A 22,468-nucleotide genomic window follows, 5' to 3' on the forward strand; every position below is an offset into this window, starting at 1 on the left:
AGTGAGGGAGCATGCAGGCAGTCAAGAGTGAGTAGAGGAGGGACAGAAAGGAAGGTAGAGAATCCAAGGCAGGCTCTGTGCTGTCAGTGCAAATTCTAATGTGGGGCCTGAAGTCATCAACTGGGAGATCATGACCTGAGCCAAAATCAGACCCTCAACTGACTGAGCCATCCAGGCACCCCTGAACCTTGTATTTTTGACATGGAATGAAGAATTCAAGACTGAGTTCCATCTGTTTTACTCTTCCATGTAAAACTTGTAATGATCTTAAGTTCCAGTTCTTTTCACTAGGTAAGGAATCTTCGAGAAATCACTTCACCTGTCTTGTCTGCTGTTTCCTTACATTCAGGATGGAGTACTGGAGAAGAGAGAGCAAATAAGCTAATCGTATTAGACCTCTAAAAAAAACATTGTTACTGTATAAACAGAAAACAGATTTGCTCCTGCATCCATTCTTACTTAGTTTGAGTGGCTATTGGGCAAACCAACATTTCCCATTTGTCAAATTGGGACGATCTCTATTTGCACTGTAGATGTCAGCATCTATGTAATGTACATCAAAGTCTTAATTCAGCACCTAGCATATAGTATGTGCTAAAAATTACAGCTATGATTATTATTCACATTTTATTATCATTACCAATGTGGGGAATTTTATGTCTTCAGAGGACTATAAAAATATTTGCATTTGGCAAATTATGTAGCAGCAATGGAAGTACTTGTCCTTTGAGAAAAACATCTTCATTATGTATAAAATACTCAGACATGTGTCTCCAAGATTCATTTGGGTGAATATTCACAAGGCTTTTTCATACAAACATATATATACTTAACAAGCCCATAAAAATATACTAAATCATACTTTAGAAAAATCATATCTAAGCTCTATTTATGCACACACATACATACACAGTATATTTGGCATCTACAGTACATATTGTCTGTGCTGGGGTTTGCAAAGTACCATTCAAATCAGATCTCCACCTGCTTTTGTAAATAAAGTTTTGCTGGAACACAACCAGGCTTTTTTTGTGTATATTCTGTTGATGGTTGCTTTTGCACTACAGTAGCAGAGTTGAGTAGATGCAGTAGAGACTGGGTCGTCCTCAAATCCTAAACTATTTACTACTTGGCTTTTTACAGAAGAGTTTACTGATCACTGATATACTATAATTTACATGTATGTATATGTCTTTGTATATCATATCTATAGATGTACAAAGGTATATAGATACGTATTTTAACAACAGTATATATATATGTATACGTGCGCACTCACACACACACACGCGCAGAAAGAAAAAGGAACAGTCACCATTTATTTGTCATTCACCCAGTGCCAACAATTTTGCCTGTATATAAGCTTATGTAATTCTCATAACACACTTATGATATAGGTAAAATTACATCCTTTTGTAGAAAGTGGAAAACAAAGCTTGGGGAGATGAAGTGACAGATTCAAGACTGCCCAGCCATTAAACATCATAGGAGTGTCTGAACTCATGCAGTGGCACCTAGAGATCTGGCAAGCTTAAACCAAATGATGGTGCTGCTTCACACAGACCCTAATGCATGAAGTTCCATGTAGAAATGGGGCCAATAGGATTTGCAGCTTCTAAGCCATTAGTAGGTCTCATGGTGGAGATCTCATGGTGGAGGGCGGGGGCATTTTGCTGTGCAAGTGATTCAGAAAGGTGTCTGTGTGTGTGCCCACTTTGGGGAATTTGCTGTGATCACTTAGAATCCCCAGAAGGCCATCGTTTGTTTGCTCTAAAAGGAAAGTACATTTCAAGCTTCCTTTTGGTGGCATGAATCTGCTCCAGCATATGAATATGCAAGCATCTGTGATCACATGGAAACTGTTAGTTTATTAATGCAACATGGAAAGTGCCAGGAAGCTAATGACTTTTTATAAGAATTATAGGCACTTCTGGGAAGTTTGGTGTTTATAGTTTGAAAAAAAAATTGAGAATTTCTGCCAGCATATAACATTAACTACATGTTACCTGTTTAGTAATTTATACTAAACTTGCAGAAGTTTACAAATTGAACATCTTAGTGAGTTTGTCCCAAAGACAATTTTTGGATAAAATCTCCTTTTATATTCACAAATTTGTGGTTAGCCACGGGCAACTGTGTGTACTCTTTCAACGTTCTGTCACGAGATTCATAAGCATTGCATCTGAGAAGAAAAAAATAATCATTTGTGTCTCCAATGAAATATATAAGTAGGTGTTTAATACAAGCTAATATTTTGTTAACAGTGCTAAGAGAACCAGATTGTTCATACTTCTCTGGGTAGGGCTAATTAATTTTTATAAATCCCTGACAGTGGTCCTATTTTTAGTGCACATATCTGTACACTTGGTGTCTTCTTTTGTGTAGTGCATTGCATAAACAATGCAATAAAAAAAACAAATTTTTTTAAAACTCTGGATGAAGTCCTCTGTAATGTCTTATACATGGTTTATTGCTCCTTAATTTTCAAGACCAATCAATAAATATATGCCTTATAGCAATAATTGCAACTTAAAGGGATGGTAACAGTTTTGTTACAAATATGATTAGAGAATTGAGGAGATTGGGGCTTAAAGACGTCTCTTGCCTGGATCTTTAGATTTCAGCTAATATCTAGTATAAAGTTATACTGAGTGGAGATGCTTGAACATTCATATTCTTGCAGTTGATAAAAATTTCCCAATAGAGTAGTATATTTAAAAATGTGTGAGCCTTTAATTGAGTGTGAAAAAACAAACATAAATTGTTTCTTGAATCACTCTTTCTTAGGATGTTGAGTGGGGCTTTGTATGTGTGGAGACTGCACCCAGCCAAAGCAAAATTGCCTTTGAGTGCCATGTTTATTGCTTTTCCAAAGCCTAAAATGCATATGTAGATATACTATCTGTCACAAAACCTTATTTGATATTCAGATGTTCACTTTATATCCTCCATTCACCCCCAGGACTATTTCTAATATCAAGACAAGCCTTTCTATGTGGTTTATGTTTTTGTTTTTAATGCCACTCGTGACTAATACACTTTAACAATGGTAAATAGTCATTGCTGGGGAGAGTTCTTGATGGTGTTAGAAATATAATAATTTAAAAAATATGTTTAAAGGGTTATATCCTGATTTTAGTATGTCTCAAGCTTCAATTTCAGAAAGGATAAAGGAAAATCAAGTAGAGAAGAAAGAAAAGGCAGCTAAATAATGGTGAGCTGTTGAACATTTGGATGATATAAATTTATGTGAATCTTAAAAGGATGAGAAAAACACCCAGCTCTCCATGGTTGAATAAACAAGATCAGAACTGCCTCTTCCCAAACTGTATTTTAATCTTTTTCAATTTTTCTGCTGTCTCTTCATATAATTAGCGGTCGATAGTTATTAATTTATTTGGCATTTATCATGCCAATGTTAATTCATGCATATCTAATAAACTTTAATTAGAATTGGGAGAAAATTTCCTGATATGATGGGTTAATTCTAATGTAATATTTATTGAGAGAAAATAAATATTATCATGTGAATCCCACTGCAGTTTACTAATTAATATACTCTTACTCTGGGATATACAGAGTTACATTGGAATTTATACTAAATGAAATAGCAGCAGTTTGAAAATTGATCAATATTTATGTTGATACTTAATGCATCTGTCTTAGAAGCCATATACAAGAACAAATTACCCAGCATCCAAGCTGGACCTACATTTCCATTTTGTACTTTGTAGATTGGTAACCTTACAAGTCACGCTGGACTTCTGTTAGTAGGGAAATGATGACTGAAATTAACACAAATCCTCATGGTCATTGTTACCAGAACTCTCTGCTCTTTGTGAGTCCATCTTCCCTCACCTCCTCCTTGCCTCTTCTATTTGATGTTTGAATCTCAGTGTTTGGCCTCTTCTTCATTTATAATTTACTGCAGGGTCTAGGGTTGAGTTCTGGAGAGTCAGGTTGTGAGAATTGAGTTGCAGTGAAACTAGAGCCCCACATTTTTCTGTGCTTATCTTATAAAACTTGCTAAAACTAATGTCTTTTATGCTTTTGGTATAAACAATTACTTTGTGATTTCTTTTTTTAAATTAATTTTATTATTTTTTAAAATTTACATCCAAATTAGTTAGCATAGAGTGCAACAATGATTTCAGGAGTAGATTCCTTAATGCCCTTTACCCATTTAGCCCATCCCCCCTCCCACAACCCCTCCAGTAACCCTCTGTTTGTTCTCCATATTTATGAGTCTCTTCTGTTTTGTCCCCCTCCCTGTTTTTATATTATTTTTATGTCCCTTCCCCTATTTTCATCTGTTTTGTCTCTTAAAGTCCTCATATAAGTGAAGTCACATGATATTTGCCTTTCTCTGACTAATTTCACTTAGCATAATACCCTCCAGTTCCATCCACGTAGTTGCAAATGGCAAGATTTCATTCTTTTTGATTGCCGAGTAATACTCCATTGTATATATGTAGCAGATCTTCTTTATCCATTCATCCATCGATGGACATTTGTGCTCTTTCCATACTTTGGCTATTGTCGATAGTGCTGCTATAACTTTGGGGTGCATGTGTCCCTTTGAAACAGGGATATTCCTGTATCCCTTGGATAAATAGCAGTGCAATTGCTGAGTCATAGGGTAGTTCTATTTTTAATTATTTGAGGAACCTCCATACTGTTTTCCAGAGTGGCTACACCAGCTTGCACTCCCACCAACAATGCAAAAGAAATCCTCTTTCTCTGCATCCTCGCCAACATCTGTTGTTGCCTGAGTTGTTAATGTTAGCCATTCTGACAGGTGTAAGGTGGTATCTAATTGTGGTTGTGATTTGTATTTTCCTGATGATGAGTGATGTTGAGCATTTTTTCATGTGCTGGTTGGCCATCTGGATATCTTCTTTGGAGAAATGTCTATTCATATCTTTTGCCCATTTCTTCCCTGGATTATTTGTTTTTTTGGGTGTTGAGTTTGGTAAGTTCTTTATAGATTTTGGATACTAACCCTTTATCTGTTATGTCCTTTGCAAATATCTTCTCCCATTCTGTCGGTTGCCTTTTAGTTTTCTGATTGTTTCCTTTGCTGTGCAGAAGCTTTTTATCTTGATGAGGTCCTAGTAGTTCATTTTTGCTTTTGTTTCCCTTGCCTCCAGGGACGTGTTGAGTACGAAGTTGCTGCGTCCAGGGTCAAAGAGGTTTTTGCCTGCTTTCTCCTTGAGGATTTTGATGGCTTCCTGTCTTACATTTAGGTCTTTCATCCATTTTGAGTTTATTTTTGTGTATGGTGTAAGGAAGTGGTCCAGGGTCATTCTTTTGCATGTCGCTATCCAGTTTTCCCAGCACCACTTGCCGAAGAGACTGTCTTTATTCCATTGGATATTCTTTCCTGCTTTGTCAAAGATTAGTTGGCCATACGTTTGTGGGTCCATTTCTGGGTTCTCTATTCTGTTCCATTGATCTGAGTGTCTGTTCTTGTGCCAATACCATACTGTCGTGATGATTACAGCTTTGTAGTATAGCTTGAAGTCTGGGATTGTGATGCCTCCTGCTTTGGTTTTCTTTTTCAAGATTGCTTTGGCTATTCGGGGTCTTTTCTGGTTCCATACAAATTTTAGGATTATTTGTTCTATCTCTGTGAAGAATCCTGGTGTTATTTTGATAGGGATTGCATTGAATATGTAGATTGCTTTGGGTAGCATTGACATTTTAACAATATTTGTTCTTCCTAGCCAGGAGCATGGGATCTTTTCCTGTGTTTTTGTGTCTTCTTCAATTTCTTTCATAAGCTGTCTATAGTTTTCAGCGTATAGATTTTTCACCTCTTTGGTTAGATTTATTCCTAGATATCTTAGGGTTTTTGGTGCAGTTGTAAATGGGATCGATTTTTGATTTCTCTTTCTGTTGCTTCATTGTTGGTGTGTAGGAATGCAACCAATTTCCTTGCGTTGATCTTATACCTTGCAACTTTGCTGAATTCATGAATCAGTCCTAGCAGTTTTTTGGTGGAATCTTTTGGGTTTCCATATAGAGTATCATGTCATCTGTGAAGAGTGAAAGTGTGACCTCCTCCTGGCCTATTTGGATGCCTGTTATTTCTTTGTGTTGTCTGATTGCAGAGGCTAAGACTTCCAATACTATGTTGAATAACAGTGGTGAGAGTGGACATCCCTGTCTTGTTCCTGACCTTAGGGGGAAAACTCTCAGTTTTTCCCCATTGAGGATGATGTTAGCGTTGGGTCGTTCATATATGGCTTTTAGGAGCTCGAGGTGTGCTCCTTCTATCCCTACTTTCTTGAGGGTTTTTATCAAGAAAGGATGCTGTATTTTGTCAAATGTTTTTTCTGCATCTATTGAGAGGATCATATGGTTCTTGTCCTTTCTTTTATTGATGTGGCGAATCACGTTAATTGTTTTGCGGATATTGAACCAGCCCTGCATCCCAGGTATAAATCCCACTTAGTTGTGGTGAGTAATTTTTTTAATGTATTGTTGGATCTGGTTGGCTAATGTCTTGTTGAGGATTTTGCATCCATGTTTATCAGGGAAATTGGTCTATAGTTCTCCTTTTTAGTGGAGTCTCTGTCTGGTTTTGGAATCAAGGTAATGCTAGCTTCATAGAATGAGTTTGGAAATTTTCCTTCCATTTTTATTTTTTGGAACAGCTTCAAGAGAATAGGTGTTAACTCTTCCTTAAATGTTTGGTAGAATTCCCCTGGAAAGCCATCTGGCCCTGGATTCTTGTTTTTTGGCAGATTTTTATTACTAATTCGATTTCCTTACTGGTTATGGGTCTGTTTAAATTTTCTATTTCTTCCTGTTGCAGTTTTGGTAGTGTATATGTTTCTAGGAATTTGTCCATTTCTTCCAGATGGCCCATTTTATTGGCATATAATTGCTCATAATATTCTCTTATTATTGTTTTTATTGCTGCTGTGTTGGTTGTAATCTCTCCTCTTTCATTCTTGATTTTATTTATTTGGGTCCTTTCCTTTTTTCTCTTGATCAAACTGGCTTTGTCAATTTTGTTAATTCTTTCAAAGAACCAGCTTCTGGTTTCATTGATCTGTTCGAGTGTTTTTTTGGTTTTGATAGCATTAATTTCAGCTCTAATCTTTATTATTTCCTGTCTTCTGCTGGTATTGAGTTTTATTTGCAGTTCTTTTTCCAGCTCTTTAAGGTGTAAGGTTAGGTTGTGTATCTGAGATCTTTCTTCCTTCTTTAGGAAGGCCTGGGTTGCTATATACTTTCCTCTTATGACCATCTTTGCTGCGTCCCGGAGGTTTTGGGTTGTGGTGTTATCATTTTCATTGGCTTCCATATACTTTTTAATTTCCTCTTTAACTTCTTGGTTGGCCCATTCATTCTTTAGTAGGATGTTCCTCAGTCTCCAAGTATTTGTTACCTTTCCAAATTTTTTCTTGTGGTTGATTTCGAGTTTCATAGCGTTGTGGTCTGAAAATACGCACGGTATGATCTCGATCTTTTTGTACTTGCTGAGGGATGGTTTGTGTCCCAGTATGTGGTGTATTCTGGAGAACATTCCATGTGCACTGGAGAAGAATGTGTATTCTGCTGCTATGGGATGAAATGTTCTGAATATATCTGTTAAGTCCATCTGGTCCAGTGTGTCATTCAAAGCCATTGTTTCCTTGTTGATTTTTGATTAGATGATCTGTCCATTGCTGTGAGTGGGAACTTTGTGATTTTTTAATGGACTCCATCATTAGTGCTTAAGAGGAGTTTTTAAACTCATGTTTCCATGGCCATGTTTCTAGGCTGTAGTATGTATTTTTACCTGTAGTATTACTAATGAAACTTTTTATGCTATTCTTTTACAAGGAGCATTCTAACCACTTGAATATGCTTAGGTATGAGATGGCTCAGTCGGTTAAGAGTCTGACTTCAGCTCAGGTCATGATTTCAGGGTTCGTTAGTGCAAGCCCCACGTTTAGCTCTGTGCTGACACCTCAGAACCTGGATCCTACTTTGGATTCTGTGTCTCCCTCTCTCTCTGTCCCTCCCCCACTCATGCTCTATCTCTCTTTCTCTCTCTCAAAATAAATAGATAAACATTGGGGAAAAAAATTAAAATCAAAAGGTCATACTCAGAACATTGTAGCTAAGTGTCAGACAATAAGATGGACTTATATTTTATAACCCAGCACTTTAATATTCAGAAACAACAGAAATATTTACAAACTGACTATCCAAATTTAAAAAACAAATTTGTAAAACATCATGTAATTATGTGAAAATGTAAAGTTCTTGGTAAGTATGCTATAAGATCATAAACATTTTGAGAGTTGGGACTATGTCTTTCTCATATTTGCATTGGCTGAACTTTCACATAGCATGCATTTAGTAAAATTTTTAAGGGAAATAATTTTAAATTTTTTTTTAGAGTAAAACATACATCAATTTGTTATCAGGTTTCAACATATGCCCTAATATTTTCATTTGAAGACTTTGGGTTTTCTCTGACTTCAAAATGTTTAAAAATTGTAACAAACCTACCTCCAAAATTTTAGATAATACTATTTGTAAATAGCAGGTTTAGTTCAAGAGTGGAACAGCAAGCACACCTTTTATTTTAACACTTAAGTAGACTTATCCAAAGTCTCAAATCAGAAACTATTTTTTCTAGGCATTAGTAAAAAGTCAATCACATATTGCATATGAGGTTGAGTAGCTATTATGTTTCCCTTTAAAGTCAATTAAGAAATGACTCAATAGTGCTCAGTGCTTCCCAAGGTTGTAGTAAGTAGTAAATATATAATTACTATTTAGATATTTTAGATTTCTAAATTTTTTTAATGTTTATTTATATTTGAGAGAGAGAGATAGAGAATGTGCTGGGGAGGGGCAGAGAGAGAGAGGGAGACACAGAATCTGAAGCAGGCTCCAGGTTCTGAGCTGTCAGCACAGAGCCCAACATGGGGCTGGAACTCAAGGACTGTGAGATTATGACCTCAGGTAAAGTCAGGTGCTTCACTGACTGAGCCACCCAGATGCCTCTAGATTTTTTAGATTTTAGTCACTACTGTTATCATGAAGACCACATTTATACTTACAAAACAAGATCCTTTTTTATAACCCAGAAAATGTTACTCTCAGTTTTTGCTATTCAGTTAGAAGTTAAGTCCAAAGACAGAGACTGAATCAGATTACCCTTTCTAAAGAACTTGAGGAGTGCCTGGGTGGCTTAGTCGGTTAAGTGTTAAGTGTCTGATTCTTGCTTTCAGGCTAGGTCATGATCTCACAGTTTGTGAGTTTGAGCCCGGCGTTGGGCTCTGTGCTGACAGTGTGGAGCCTGCTTGGGATTCTCTCTCCCCCTTTCTCTGCCTCTCAAGATGGATAAATAAACTTCAAAAAAAAAAAAAAAAAAAGAACTTGAGTGAACTATTGCTGGCAAAATTGTCCCTTTCTCTCCAGCCCCAACATGCAGACTTAATCAGGCACATTGCTGGCCTCCCCGAATAAAATGTTTATTTCCCTAAAGTAATGAAGTCGATGGTTATAGTAGCTACCATTTACTGAGCAGTTATTAGTGCTGGAAACTTTATTAAGTATTTTCAAATATTCTCTCTCCTTCAGTGCCTCCTGCCACCCTCCTACTGTCGCAGTAAATCTAAAGATCTACTAAATCTAATCGAATTTGAAGGGTGTTCTCTTTTGGAGCATTATGACAGCCACAAAGTTTAATGATATTGGAAGTTGGGGGGATGGGTAAGCAACCAATTGAGCTATCAGTTTGAAGCTGCCTGTTAGACTTATAATCAAAATGCAAATGTCAATATTTAAATACTTTTTGCTACAGCACAGCAGAAGAGAGAGAAACAGTTCAATGATGTACACTGCAGGAAACGAGTGACAATGCCTTTTCCATTTTCTGGAAGTTGCATAAGAAAGAGTAAAACCTACTCCCGTAAATTAGGCCTTTACCGTAACATATTTGGTTTTCCATTTAGGAAGAGAAAAAGAAAATCAAATTCCAAATCTCTTCCCATTTCATCCCCTCTGACAGCTTTAAATGAAGCCAAGTAGTTTTCTGATTATTACCTTCCATCACGATACTACTTGTCTCCTATTTTTTTTGGCATAGATGACATATCCTTTGCTGTTAATGTGTCTCAGCATTTTCCCTCCATATTTTACTTGCTTTGTTCTAAACCAACTGTATCAAGTAGATATAATTTTGTGATGATACTTTCTTAGCACCACCACCTGCCATTTGAGTGGAAATGGCAGGTAAACAGAATTTAATTTTCTGAAGTGTTTTTTCTTAGGCTTTGTGGAAATTCAGATTTGCATTTTCTTTCATTTTCCACTGAGTTCTGTGCTCACAAGATAAGTGATCCTTTCTGGGAACGGAAGTTTATCTAGACCACAGGAGTGCCCTGGTTTATGAAAACTGATATAAGAAAAATCTACATGCAAAAGAGAAGTCAAAGGATTTTTTTTCAGAAATGATCTTTGGTTTAGGATTTGCTAAGGGGTTGTTTCCAACAGCCTGCTTTAAAAGTACATCTGCTTCTTTTGCACGTCATTCACTATTTGTCAAAGAAAACAGGGCAGAGAAAACTAAAAGAATTGGGAATCTACTGCCAATTATAGAACAATTCAAAGTGAAAACATGTTTATCTGAAATTATAGTGCAAATCAAAGAAAAAATTATAGTGCAAATCAACCTGAAAACATGATTGCCATGCCAAATAGGAGAGAAGTCAGGTTGAAACATGATGTTCTTGATATCCATTGACTCACCGGCTATCCTGGGCTGGGCTCTGTTCAAAAGCCACAGAAGTTGTTATAGTTTAAGTAAGATCTTTGTTCTCAAGGGATTTATGTAATCCAGTGAGAAGGATCAAATTCACGAATGTTGACTCCTTCACATAATGGGGAGTGTACTGGCCTGGAAATGAGTTTCGGTAGTATAGTTAATCAGAAAAATCTTTTGAGAAGACAGCTGTTGATTTGTGGCCTATTGAAGGGAAACATACCCAATCTGTGGATCAAACCGACAACCTAGTGGGGTAGGGAAAGTGTGCAGTTTGGCCTCTGGAAATTTGATTTGTCTCTTAAATAGGCATATGGCCTGGGAGAAGATACTTAGTGTCTGTGAGCTTTTTTTCTCATCCTAAAACATGACTGATGACCTTCATCTACTTCTTAGCACTGCTGGGGAAACCAAATGAGATATAGTTAGAAAGGGCATAGCACAATCTGCTTTACAGTTTCTCTGAGAATTTGGCTATATTCTCAATTTGTACCCGTAAAGGTGAGGTGCAAATCTAGATCCACATCTTCCTCTGAGTAGGAGCACCTGGTCCAGGTTAGTGGAAAATCAGCCTACAGTGGGAAGGCAGACACTGGAGAGGCTTTGAGAACACGATAGACACTAATAATGAGCAGCCTGTGGGTTGGAGTTGTTCAGCTTAAGGGGAAGTAAATCTATAAGATTGGAAATGTGAAAACCTTTAGCAACAAATGGGGGGAAAGGAAAAAAAAAAGCCAACAAAGGTTAACATGAGAAAGGACCTAAACAGAGAAAGTGGCAGAGAACTCTTTTGATGAATGGTAATTTTCTTGAGAACAGAGATCAGTGTTCTGCAATTTAAAAATTGGTTTGTAATTATTTAATGAAGGTAGAATGAGAAATCCCCATTTCCTGGGTACTGGCAGTGGGGTTTTCTGCACAGATGTGTCCAGACACTGACATGCTGACAAGATGGGTTATGAACAGCGATTGCGTGTGACTTTCCCATGCCACTGTGCTCGTCAGTGTCTGTTCTGACTTTAAGGAAGAGATGATAATTTTTTGAAATCCAGGCTGCCAATGCTTGGAACTTAATATTTCCCTTGATTCAGTCAGAGAAGACTAGAAATCACTGCCAATGACTAAGGCAGTTTTAGAGGGGACAGGAGAAAGACCTTGCTTGGAATGTGTTGCATCTACCTCTGGCTGGACGGTGTCTTTGGGACAGCTCAGGATAGAGAAAACTCAGCAGCTTGCAGATGGTACCCATTCCTCCTCACTGGTAATAAAAAACTAATAGGAAGGTCCAAAAGCAAAATAATTTATGGAATGACTTTTATATTTCTGGATTTCTATGAAAACCAGGATTATGTGAGGAGTTCGCTTCAAAAGTTTGCCCTGCTGTCTGGTTAGACTCTGGCTAAAGTATCCAATTAACAAGGTAGATCTGATTACCCAGGTGCTCTCCCCTTGGTTATGATAAGCCGCCTTCTTAAAAATTTCCATTTATTTATTTATTTATTTATTTATTTATTTATTTATTTATTTACTTACTTACTTACTTATTTAATGAATTGCCCAACAGCTTGTCAGATAGTGACAGCATTTATATCTTCAAATTCATTTCATGTAAGTCACCTGTTGTACAGAATCAGAAAATGGTAGGGCTGAAGGGCAAAGCAAAAGGTCACCTATTTTATTCCTCTACCTTTGTGCAGTCCATGGAGTGACCCAAATGTGATACTCATGTTGATTACACGTATTCTGCTGAGTTTGGTTGTATGCCATTTCCTGCCTCTGTCCCTCAGCTGCAAATTCTATAGGGCGACATTTGTTTCATTGATAATGCTAACTACTGCCGTAATGTTATCTAATAAAACATGATCTGCTTTTGTGATTGAAATGGCAGATGCTACTGTTATCTGATTTCTTTCTAAAGATAAATTTGGCTTCTTTCTAATCCTCTCTGCTTTGATTTTGCTAACATCCTGAGGTCAACTTGCTACTCATGAGTGAGTGTATCCTGTCAGTATATAAAGAATGTTCATGGACTGGGGACGAGTGGGGACCCAGGACTTCTGGACTTCTTTACTTCCTTTTTGGTTCCTTTCCATTAAATGTGCTTTTGATAATACTTTTTCCATTGGAGAAAAGCAAAGGTGGAGCTAAGAGCCAACTGTAGCATTTCTTTTCTAAGGAGAAGCTCACCCAGACCTAAGTTTCCTACATTATAGTGAAGTTAAGCTGATGACCCAGGCCCCTCCGGCATCTCTGCAACCTCCATGGAGGTCGGAAAAGGCCAGCTGAGGGGCGCCTGGGTGGCTCAGGTGGTTAAGCGACCAACTCTTGATTTCATCTTAGGTAATATCTCACAGTACGTGGGTGGGTTCGAGCCCCACATCATGTTCTGTGCTGACAGTACAGAGCCTGACTGGAATTCTCTCTTTCCCTCTCTCTGCCCCTCTCATGCTCTCTCTCAAAAAATAGGTAAAATAAAACTAAAAGAAAAAAACAAGAAAAAAAAAAAAAGGCCAGCTGAGCTCTTTTTGCCTCTAACGTTTAGACAACTCACCCAGTTTTCAACATGCTACAGTCTAGCTGCAAATAAGGTGCAGATGGCAGTGCTTTTGTTGGTCAGGTGCGAGACTGTCCCATAGCTCCAGGAGCTTCTAATCGTAATATGTGTAAAAATATAAATGATATATAATAAATTTAATTATGCAAATTAAATTTAATATGTTTTGCAAATATATAAAATAGATATAAAATAGAAGTATATATAAAATCCTTATATATAAACTTACACATTTTAGTAACATTTTAGAAATATATATATATATATATTTTTTTTTTTTTGAGAGAGGGCACAGATGAGCGAGGGGCAGAGAGAGAGAGAGAGAGGGAGAGAGAGAGAGTCCTATGGGGAGCAGAGAAAGAGAGAGAGAAGTGGGGGGAGCTCGTGCTCATTGAATCGGGGCTCGTGTTCACCCAAATTGGTACTTGAGCTCACGAACCGTGAGATCATGACCTGAGCCAAAATCAGATGCTATTGGTTGAGCCATCCAGGAGCCCTAAGAAATATATATTTTTATAAAATAGTTGTTGTTTTTTAATCAGTGGTATAACCACAAATAGCATAACAGAACTGCATTCAAGAAGCAGACAGGCTGATATTAAGATGAAAGAGCCTCTCTCATCTAATCTTTCCAGAAGCTTAGAATTAGCCTGTTATGTACCCATATTTGTGTGTGTGTGTGTGTGTGTGTGTGTGTGTGTGTGTGTGAGAGAGAGAGAGAGAGAGAGAGAGAGAGAGAGAGATTCTTCATACACTACCTTATAATTTAATAGTTAGTATCTTCCCCAGTGATGGAATAGAGAGATTGCTCATTAGGTCTGCAGATGGGACTATGCTGGGAAAGCTAACACCATACAACATTAGTTAATTTCAGAGCTGCACAAAGCAATGGAGAAGTAGATGAGACTGTCACTAAGTGTGGAAATCAGGTTGGATCATGAATGTGGAATAAAAGCTTTGCAGGGAGAGAGCTAGGAAATTTTAAATGATGAAGTGGAATCAGTTTTCAGAAATAGAGATTTTAGGAAAATACTCTTTAGCGAAAATTGAGAAGAGGAACAAAGAAAACCTTTATCCTTCTAAGATAATAAGGCTCGAGTAAAATTGCTCAAAAATATTAAGAGTGTCTGAATAATAAAAGATCAACTGAAAACAGATGACTGGATCACATCTTATAATGGGAAGGTAGAAGTCACCTAAATCAGGAAATAATGTACTTGATTTGTGTGAAAAATTAGATTATTATTTAGACGTATACTTTGCTTGCCTACTATATGGCCCCCTTTAAGACATTTCTCATATTGTAAACAAAGTGATCTTTTGTTTTTTTAAGGTTTTTATTTTTAATTAAATTTAGATTTACAAAAAATATTCAAAAATAAAAATTTTCCATATAAACTTTACCTAGATTTCCCAAATCTTAACATTTTACTGTATTTATTTATTATTTTCTCTTTTCCTTCCTTCATTCCTTTCTTCCTTCCTTCCTTCCTTCCTTCCTTCCTTCCTTCCTTCCTTCCTTCCTTCCTTCCCTGCCTTTTCCTCTTTCCTTCCTTTCTTCCCTCTCTGCCCCCCTTCCTTCTCTCTCTTCCTCCCTCCCTCCTTCCTTCCTCCCTCCCTCTTTTTCTCTCTTTCTTTTTATTTTTATACATTTAGAGGGAACTTTTTGAGAGTAAATTGCAAACGTTGTACATCTTTATCCTCTAAACACCTCAGTGTGTATTTCTTAAAAATGAGAAATTTTACATAACCATGGTATGATGATTAAAATCAGAAACAAAAATATAATACTATTATCTATAGATTCTGATCAAAATTTTCAGTTTTCCATTAATATCTTTGTAGTAAAATATGTCCTCCTCCCCCCCCCCCCCGGTTTAGAATCCAATCCATGATTACAAATGACATTTAACTGTCATCTGAGTAATCTTCTTAAAAAGTTAAATGTTAGTATCACTACCTAGCTAAACATCCTATGATTATTTCATACCCTTCTTAAGATAAAAATAAAACATTCATGGCTAAGGCTCATATTCAGCGGTTATGCAACCCTAAGATCATATCGATTTGTTAATGGCTCTTATGATTCTCTTGAGTTTATTCAGATTGGCTGCTGTCTGTGCCAGAAGGTTGTTAAATGTTTGCAGTATTACTCCTGACTGTGTATCATAAGACCGTACTTTTCTTTCCAGATTCATATTTTGCCATTCACTCTCAAGTTGTCTTTGCTTCATTCAGATTTGCCATGAAATGTGAAGGGGCTTAAGTTTTATGCTACTTGAAAGCTAATGATGCAATCTGCTACAGTTTCATGGATGCTAGCAGAAGACACAAGATTCTTGGATCAGAGACAAAGGATATTATTGTGCACAGCACAGCAGGAAGAGTCTTGTTCGCTTTGGTTTCTCATGATTCCAAGTCCCATGAGGGTGATGTGGATGGAGGCCCAGGTAGATGCCTTGTACATAATGGGTCTATGTCACTGATGAACAGTGAGCTTAGGAAACCCTGGATCTTATAAATAGGCTACTAGAAACTTGTCCATCTTTGACCTAGAGGAAGGTATTTGTATTAGTCCAGTCAGAAAACAAATATGCTTTTTCCCCCAGGGAGAGACACTATCTCTGTCTTCCATGGTTGTTGCTATACAAACATTCTTGGAAAGATAGTCCAGCACAACAGTTGATACAGGATGTCCATAAGTACCATGGGGAATTGTCTTGCAACCATACTGGGCATCTTTCGGTTTCTCTAATGGACTGTGCTCCTTCCAAGTGCCATTACAGGTGTCATTTTTCTTTTGGAAACATTTTCCCCTCCTTCCTCTGACTCATCTAATTAATGTCTCATCCTTCTTTAAGTCTCTTGCATTCATGATTTTTCTTCAGTCTCCCAGACGAAACTCAGTTCTCCTATAGATCACTGTACGTTTCATTAAGGAGACTTATCGTACTCTGTGATTTATGTTAGTGTAAATATTTTATTAGTGTCCGTCTCTAATAGTAGACGTCATTCTGTAAATGTCAGGGACTGTCCTTGTTGCTTGACTTGAATCTCCAAGATCTAGCACAGTAACTGACACGTGGGAGAACACTCAATAAATATTTGTGGAGTGAGAAAAAAAAATATGTGTCAGGCATGTAGTATTTATTTTTAAAAGTTTTTAATTTTTTTTTTAGTTTATTTTTTGAAAGACAGAGAGAGAGCACATGCAGGGGAGGGACAACGAGAGGAAGAGAGAGAATCCCAAGAAGGTTCTGCACTGGCAGTGCAGAGCCCACACAGGACTTGAACCCATGAACCAGGAGATCATGACATGAACAGACAAGAGTCTGACACTCAACCGACTGAGCCACCCCAGGTGCCCCAGGCATGTAATATTTAAGTTAGTAAGGCCTGTGGTTACATAGTCTTTTAGCAGTTATTCCAGAGTTTTTTAAGTGTTTGATTTTGTGAAATCACTCGCAATTAATGAGAGTTTGGTCTATTTCTAATATTTATACCTCTGTGTGTGTGTGTGTGTGTGTGTGTGTGTGTGTGTGTGTAAATGCAGAGGCTATGATCTCCAGTATAATGATGCAAGTATTAGTGAGAAAGAAGATATCCTCTTTCATTTTGACTAAAAATAAATAGTTCTGATCTTTCATTAGGAATGGTCTTCTAGAGGATAACCTTAAATAAATTTCTTTTGATTCAGAGTTGGCTAAGAATTTTCTTTAAGAATGTGTATTGAATTTTAGCAACCACTACTTTTCAGTATTTTCTCTTTTAACCTATTGGTGAGTAGAACAATTGTTACATTCCAAAAAACTGTATATACGTCTATTTATCCTTTAGGAAGGATTTGACTGCATATAACAGAATACCCAATTAAACGTGAATTAAATAATGAAGACAGACATTACTTCACATTACAAAAAGTCTGGAGTTAAGTTGTTCCAAAATGGCTCAGACTCATCAATGTTAGGAATCAGACACACTTTCCTTCATGATTTCTAGGTAACTCTAACAATGCTTAGAATGTTTAGCATTCTCCTACCGAAGTCAAAGTCATCATATATGCAACTTTTAAGTGGAAGCGTATATTCAAAAACATCAAATTTGACATTTATTTCCCTTCAATATGTAATATTAATTTACATGCCCATATATTAACTAAATACTATAGAAAAGCCTGTATATCTAAAAAAAGGTATCAATCTAATAATAATTGGTGGTGGTATGTTAAAATGTCCATATTATTGAAGATTAGGTTTATATACAATAAAACCCAGTTACATTTTTTTTAAGTTTATTTATTTATTTTGAGAGAGAGAAGGCAAGCAACAGGGAGAGAACGGGAGAGAGAGAATCCCAAGCAGGCTCCAAATGGTTAGCGCAGAGCCTAATGCGGGGCTTGATCCCACAAACCTGAGATCATGACCTGAGCTGAAATCAAGAGTTGGATACTTAACTGACTGAGCCACCCAGGCACCCCAGACCCTGTTATTTTTAACACTACCAGAGAATCTGTATATATCTTTGGAGCATTATTGTATAAATTTTTTTTATAAAGATATATATAGCATTATAATCCTATAATCTAGACATTTTAAGGATGGTATGATACATTGCATGATTATTTTGAATTTCTAGATAAATTTATTTTTCTGCATCTTTTAAGCATGCATTAACATGTAGTTTATTATTCATAATTTGAAATTATATATATTGAAACTTGATGTATATGAATTTATAAGTTAAATTTTTAAAGCACTTGTTATAATGGGTTTGGATACACACATCACAATGCTAATGCTGCATTTTGAACTTGTAACTAATTAAGTAATTTTTTAGTTTAATTTTTTTAAATTTACATCCAAATTAGTTAGCATATAGTGCAACAATAATTTCAGGAGTAGATTCCTTAATGCCCTTTACCCATTTAGCCCATCCCCCCTCCCACAACCCCTCCAGTAACCTTCTGTTTGTTCTCCATATTTATGAGTCTCTTATGTTTTGTCCCCTTGCCTGTTTTTATATTATTTTTGTTTCCCTTCCCTTATGTTCATCTGTTTTGATCAAACTGGCTAGTGGTTTATCAATTTTGTTAATTCTTTCAAATAACCATCTTCTGGTTTCATTGAGAACATTTAATTTATAATTGATAAACATTTATAAATATTGTACTTGAAAGTGAAAATCGTTTTTTCCCCACACATTGAATAGATGTTATTTTTTTAAATATTAAATTTATTGTCAAATTGGTTTCCATACAACACGCAGTGTTCATTGCAACAGGTGCCCTCCTCAGTGCCCATCACCCACCCTTCCCTCCCTCCCATCCCCCATCAACCCTCAGTTTATTCTCAGTTTGTTTTTTTTTTAAATTTTAACGTTTATTTATTTTTGAGACAGAGAGAGACAGAGCATGAACAGGGGAGGGGCAGAGAGAGAGGGAGACACAGAATCTGAAACAGGCTCCAGGCTCTGAGCGGTCAGCACAGAGCCCGATGCGGGGCTCGAACTCACGGACTGTGAGATCATGACCTGAGCCGAAGTCGGATGATTAACCAACCGAGCCACCCAGGCGCCCCTATTCTCAGTTTTTAAGAGTCTCTTATGGTTTGGTTCCCTCCCTCTCTAACTTTTTTTTTCCCCTTTCCCTCCCCCATGGTCTTCTGTTAAGTTTCTCAGGATCCACATAAGAATGAAAATATATGGTATCTGTCTTTCTCTGTATGACCTATTTCACTTAGCATGGCACTCTCCAGTTCCATCCACATTGCTACAAAAGGCAATATTTCATTCTTTCTCATTGCCAAGTAGTATTCCATTGTGTATATAAACCGCAGTTTCTTTATCCATTCGTCAGTTGATGGACATTTAGGCTCTTTCCATAATTTGGCTATTGTTGAAAATGCTGCCATAAACACTGGGGTACAAGTGCCCCTATATATCAGCACTCCCGTATCCCTTGGGTAAATTCCTCTTACACCATTCACAAAAATAAACTCAAATTGGATAAAGGACCTGAATGTGAGACAGGAAACCATCAAAACCCTAGAAGAGAAAGCAGGAAAAAACCTCTCTGACCTCAGCCGCAGCAATTTCTTACTTGACACATCTCCAAAGGCAAGGGAATTAAAAGCAGAAATGAACTATTGGGATCTCATGAAGATAAAAAGCTTCTGCACTACAAAGGAAACAATCAGCAAAACTAAAAGGCAACCAACAGAATGGGGAAAGATATTTGCAAATGACATACCAGAATAGATGTTATTTTGAATCACAAATTCAACCTGTCTCTTAGGATACTACCCCAGAAGTACGTTGAAAATCTTGTCCTTCTTAGAAATACACTTGAATCAGTTTCAGCTGAATATATTAGATAGATACAGCTTATTAAAAAAAATTTTAATGTTTATTTATTATTTTGAGAAACAGAGTGTGAGAAGGGGAGGGGTAGAGAGAGAGGGAGACACAAATCTGAAACTGGCCTCAGGTTCTGAGCTGTCAGCACAAAGCCCGATGTGGGGCTTGAACTCACACACCTTGAGATCATGACCTGAGATGAAGTCAGACACTTATCCAACTGAGCCACCCAGATGCCCGATTCAGCTTAGTTTAAAAACACACAGCACTTAGATAATACAGGTAGTACATTGTGAATTTATGTCAAAAGTATGACATATTTTGCAAATAAAACTGAAGAATTACAATGAGAAGAAGAAGGGAAATAATAAAGATCAGAACATAAATAAATGAGATGGAGACCAAAAAAAAATTCATAGAAAAAAATCAGTAAAACCAAAAGCTGCTTCTTTGAAAAAAAAAAGGTGAAAAAATTGACCCTTATCCAGACTCATCAAGAATAAAAGAGAAAAAAACCCAAGTAAATGAAATAAAAAAGGAGAGAGAAGAAGTAACAGCTGAAACTATGGAAATACAAAGGATTGTAAGAGAATATTATGAAAGTTATATGCTAACAAACTGGATAACCTGGGAGAAATAGATAAATTCCTAGAGATATACAAAACTGATCCAGGAAGAAATAGAAAATCTGAACGGAAATTACAAGTAGTGAAATTGAATCAGTTATCAATAAACTGCCAAAAAATAAAAGTCCAGGACCAGATGGATTCACAGGTGAATTCTACCAGACATTTAAAGGAAAGTTAGTATCTATTCTCTGAAACTATTCCAAAAAAACAGAAGAGGAAGGAAAGCTTTCAAATACATTCTATGAGGTCAGCATTACCCTGATACCAAAACCAGACAAAGATACTACACACACACACACACACACACACACACACACACACACACCCACCCCCAAAAAAACCTTAGAGAAAATGTTTGTCAACTTACTTGTTTGGCCTTACAAGGTTTAACCTTTAAGAATGAGGCTGGGGGGCGCCTGGGTGGCTCAGTCAGTTAAGCGTCTGACTTCAGCTCAGGTCACGATCTCGCGGTCTGCGAGTTTGAGCCCCGCGTCGGGCTCTGGGCTGATGGCTCAGAGCCTGGAGCCTGCTTCCGATTCTGTGTTTCCCTCTCTCTCTGCCCCTCCCCCGTTCATGCTGTGTCTCTCTCTGTCTCAAAAATAAATAAACGTTAAAAAAAAAAATTAAAAAAAAAAAAAAAGAATGAGGCTGAAAAGCATTTTTTAAGTAACAAAAACTGAGAGAGGTGCCTGACTGGCTCAGTCTGCAGAGCATGTGACTCTTGATCTCAGGATTGTAAATTTAAGCCCCATTTTGGTTGAAGAGATTACTTAAAAATAAAATATTAAAGGGGTGCCTGGGTGGCTCAGGTGGTTAAACATCTGACTCTTGATTTCAGCTCAGGTTATGATCTCACAGTTTGTAGGATCGAGCCCCATATAAGGCTCTGCTCTGACAGTTTGGAGCCTGCTTAAGATTCTCTCTGTCTTCATCTCTCTCTGCCTCTTCTTTCCTTGTGCTCTCTCTCTCTTAAAATAAATAAGCATTAAAAAATAAATAAAATCTAAAAAAAAACCCCACAGAATTTAGCAACACAGAGATTTACTATGGGAACATTTATAAAATGAACTTCAAGAAGAAAAGTGAACCCAGAAAAAAGTCTGATATGGAAGAAGAAATGATGGGCAAAGACATTGACAAATATGTAGATGAATGTAAAGTAACATTGCCCCTAGTAGTAATGATGTACCAGCCATGAAAATTCACCTTGCAGATCTCCTATAACAGAGAACATGACTAACCAATAGCTCTAGTTTCTGCACTGTGAAATCCAACTTTATATTTACTCTGAGGTCACTGTTTCCATGTGCTCTTCCCAACCAATGAGTGAGTGCATAGAAATACCAAGGCAGGTCTACTCGTGAGAAATACAGAATAACTTTGTAGGAGGTATTTGGCTTACAGGCTCCCATGGCACTTTAGAATGCTATAACTCAACTGTCTTTCCTTTATATCTTCACTCACGATGAAATTTGCTTCATGGTCTGGTAGCTTTCCTAAACTCTCACTTTCTCTCAAAGAGATTTCCCCTAATAAAATCCATGCTCATTTAATCTATCCTGGTGCCTGCATCTGGAGGACTTAGACTAACATAATACTATTGTCTAATTTGTGGGGTTAACAACAATGTCAGTTAAGCAGAAGCCAAAGAAAAAAGCAGACATGAGTCGTACAGAAAACAAATAGCAAAATGGTAGACCTAAAATTAACCTTATTAGTCATTGAACCAAACTCTCTATCAAAAAGTAAAGTGTACAGGGGCATCTGGGTGGCTCAGTTGGTTGAGGGTCTGACTCTTGATTTTGGCTGGAAGCCCTGAGTTGGGCTCCTCGCTGAAGTGTGGAGCCTTCTTGAGATTCTCTCCCTCCCCCATCTCTCTCTCTCCCTCTCTGCCTGTCTGCCCAACTCATGCTCTCTCTCTCTCTTAAAAATAAAGCGAGGATTATCAATCTGGATAAAAAAGAAAAACCTAATTATATGCTTTCTGTATGAGACAGGTTAAAAGATACACAAAGGTAGAAAATAAAATGATAAAAAAATTTAAATGACATAAACAGTAACCATGAGAGAACTGGAATGGTTGCATTAGTATTATAAATAGAATTTAATGTAAGAAATAATTACTAGAGACAAAGAAGGACATTTCATTATGCTAAA

At 37.0% G+C, this 22,468-nt stretch overlaps 1 long non-coding RNA gene across 1 annotated transcript; it reads right to left on the reverse strand.

Annotated features, from left to right (window-relative positions):
- Positions 1 to 225: 225 nt before the first annotated feature.
- Positions 226 to 13,406, reverse strand: LOC122230772. The gene is made up of 3 exons (XR_006207858.1): positions 13,326 to 13,406; positions 12,316 to 12,391; positions 226 to 358 (listed from the first exon to the last, which is right to left on the reverse strand). It is a non-coding gene; the product is annotated as an uncharacterized LOC122230772 (long non-coding RNA).
- Positions 13,407 to 22,468: the final 9,062 nt, after the last annotated feature.

This window comes from Panthera tigris, chromosome C2 (genome assembly GCF_018350195.1).
Source record: "Panthera tigris isolate Pti1 chromosome C2, P.tigris_Pti1_mat1.1, whole genome shotgun sequence".
Taxonomy (NCBI): domain Eukaryota; kingdom Metazoa; phylum Chordata; class Mammalia; order Carnivora; family Felidae; genus Panthera; species Panthera tigris.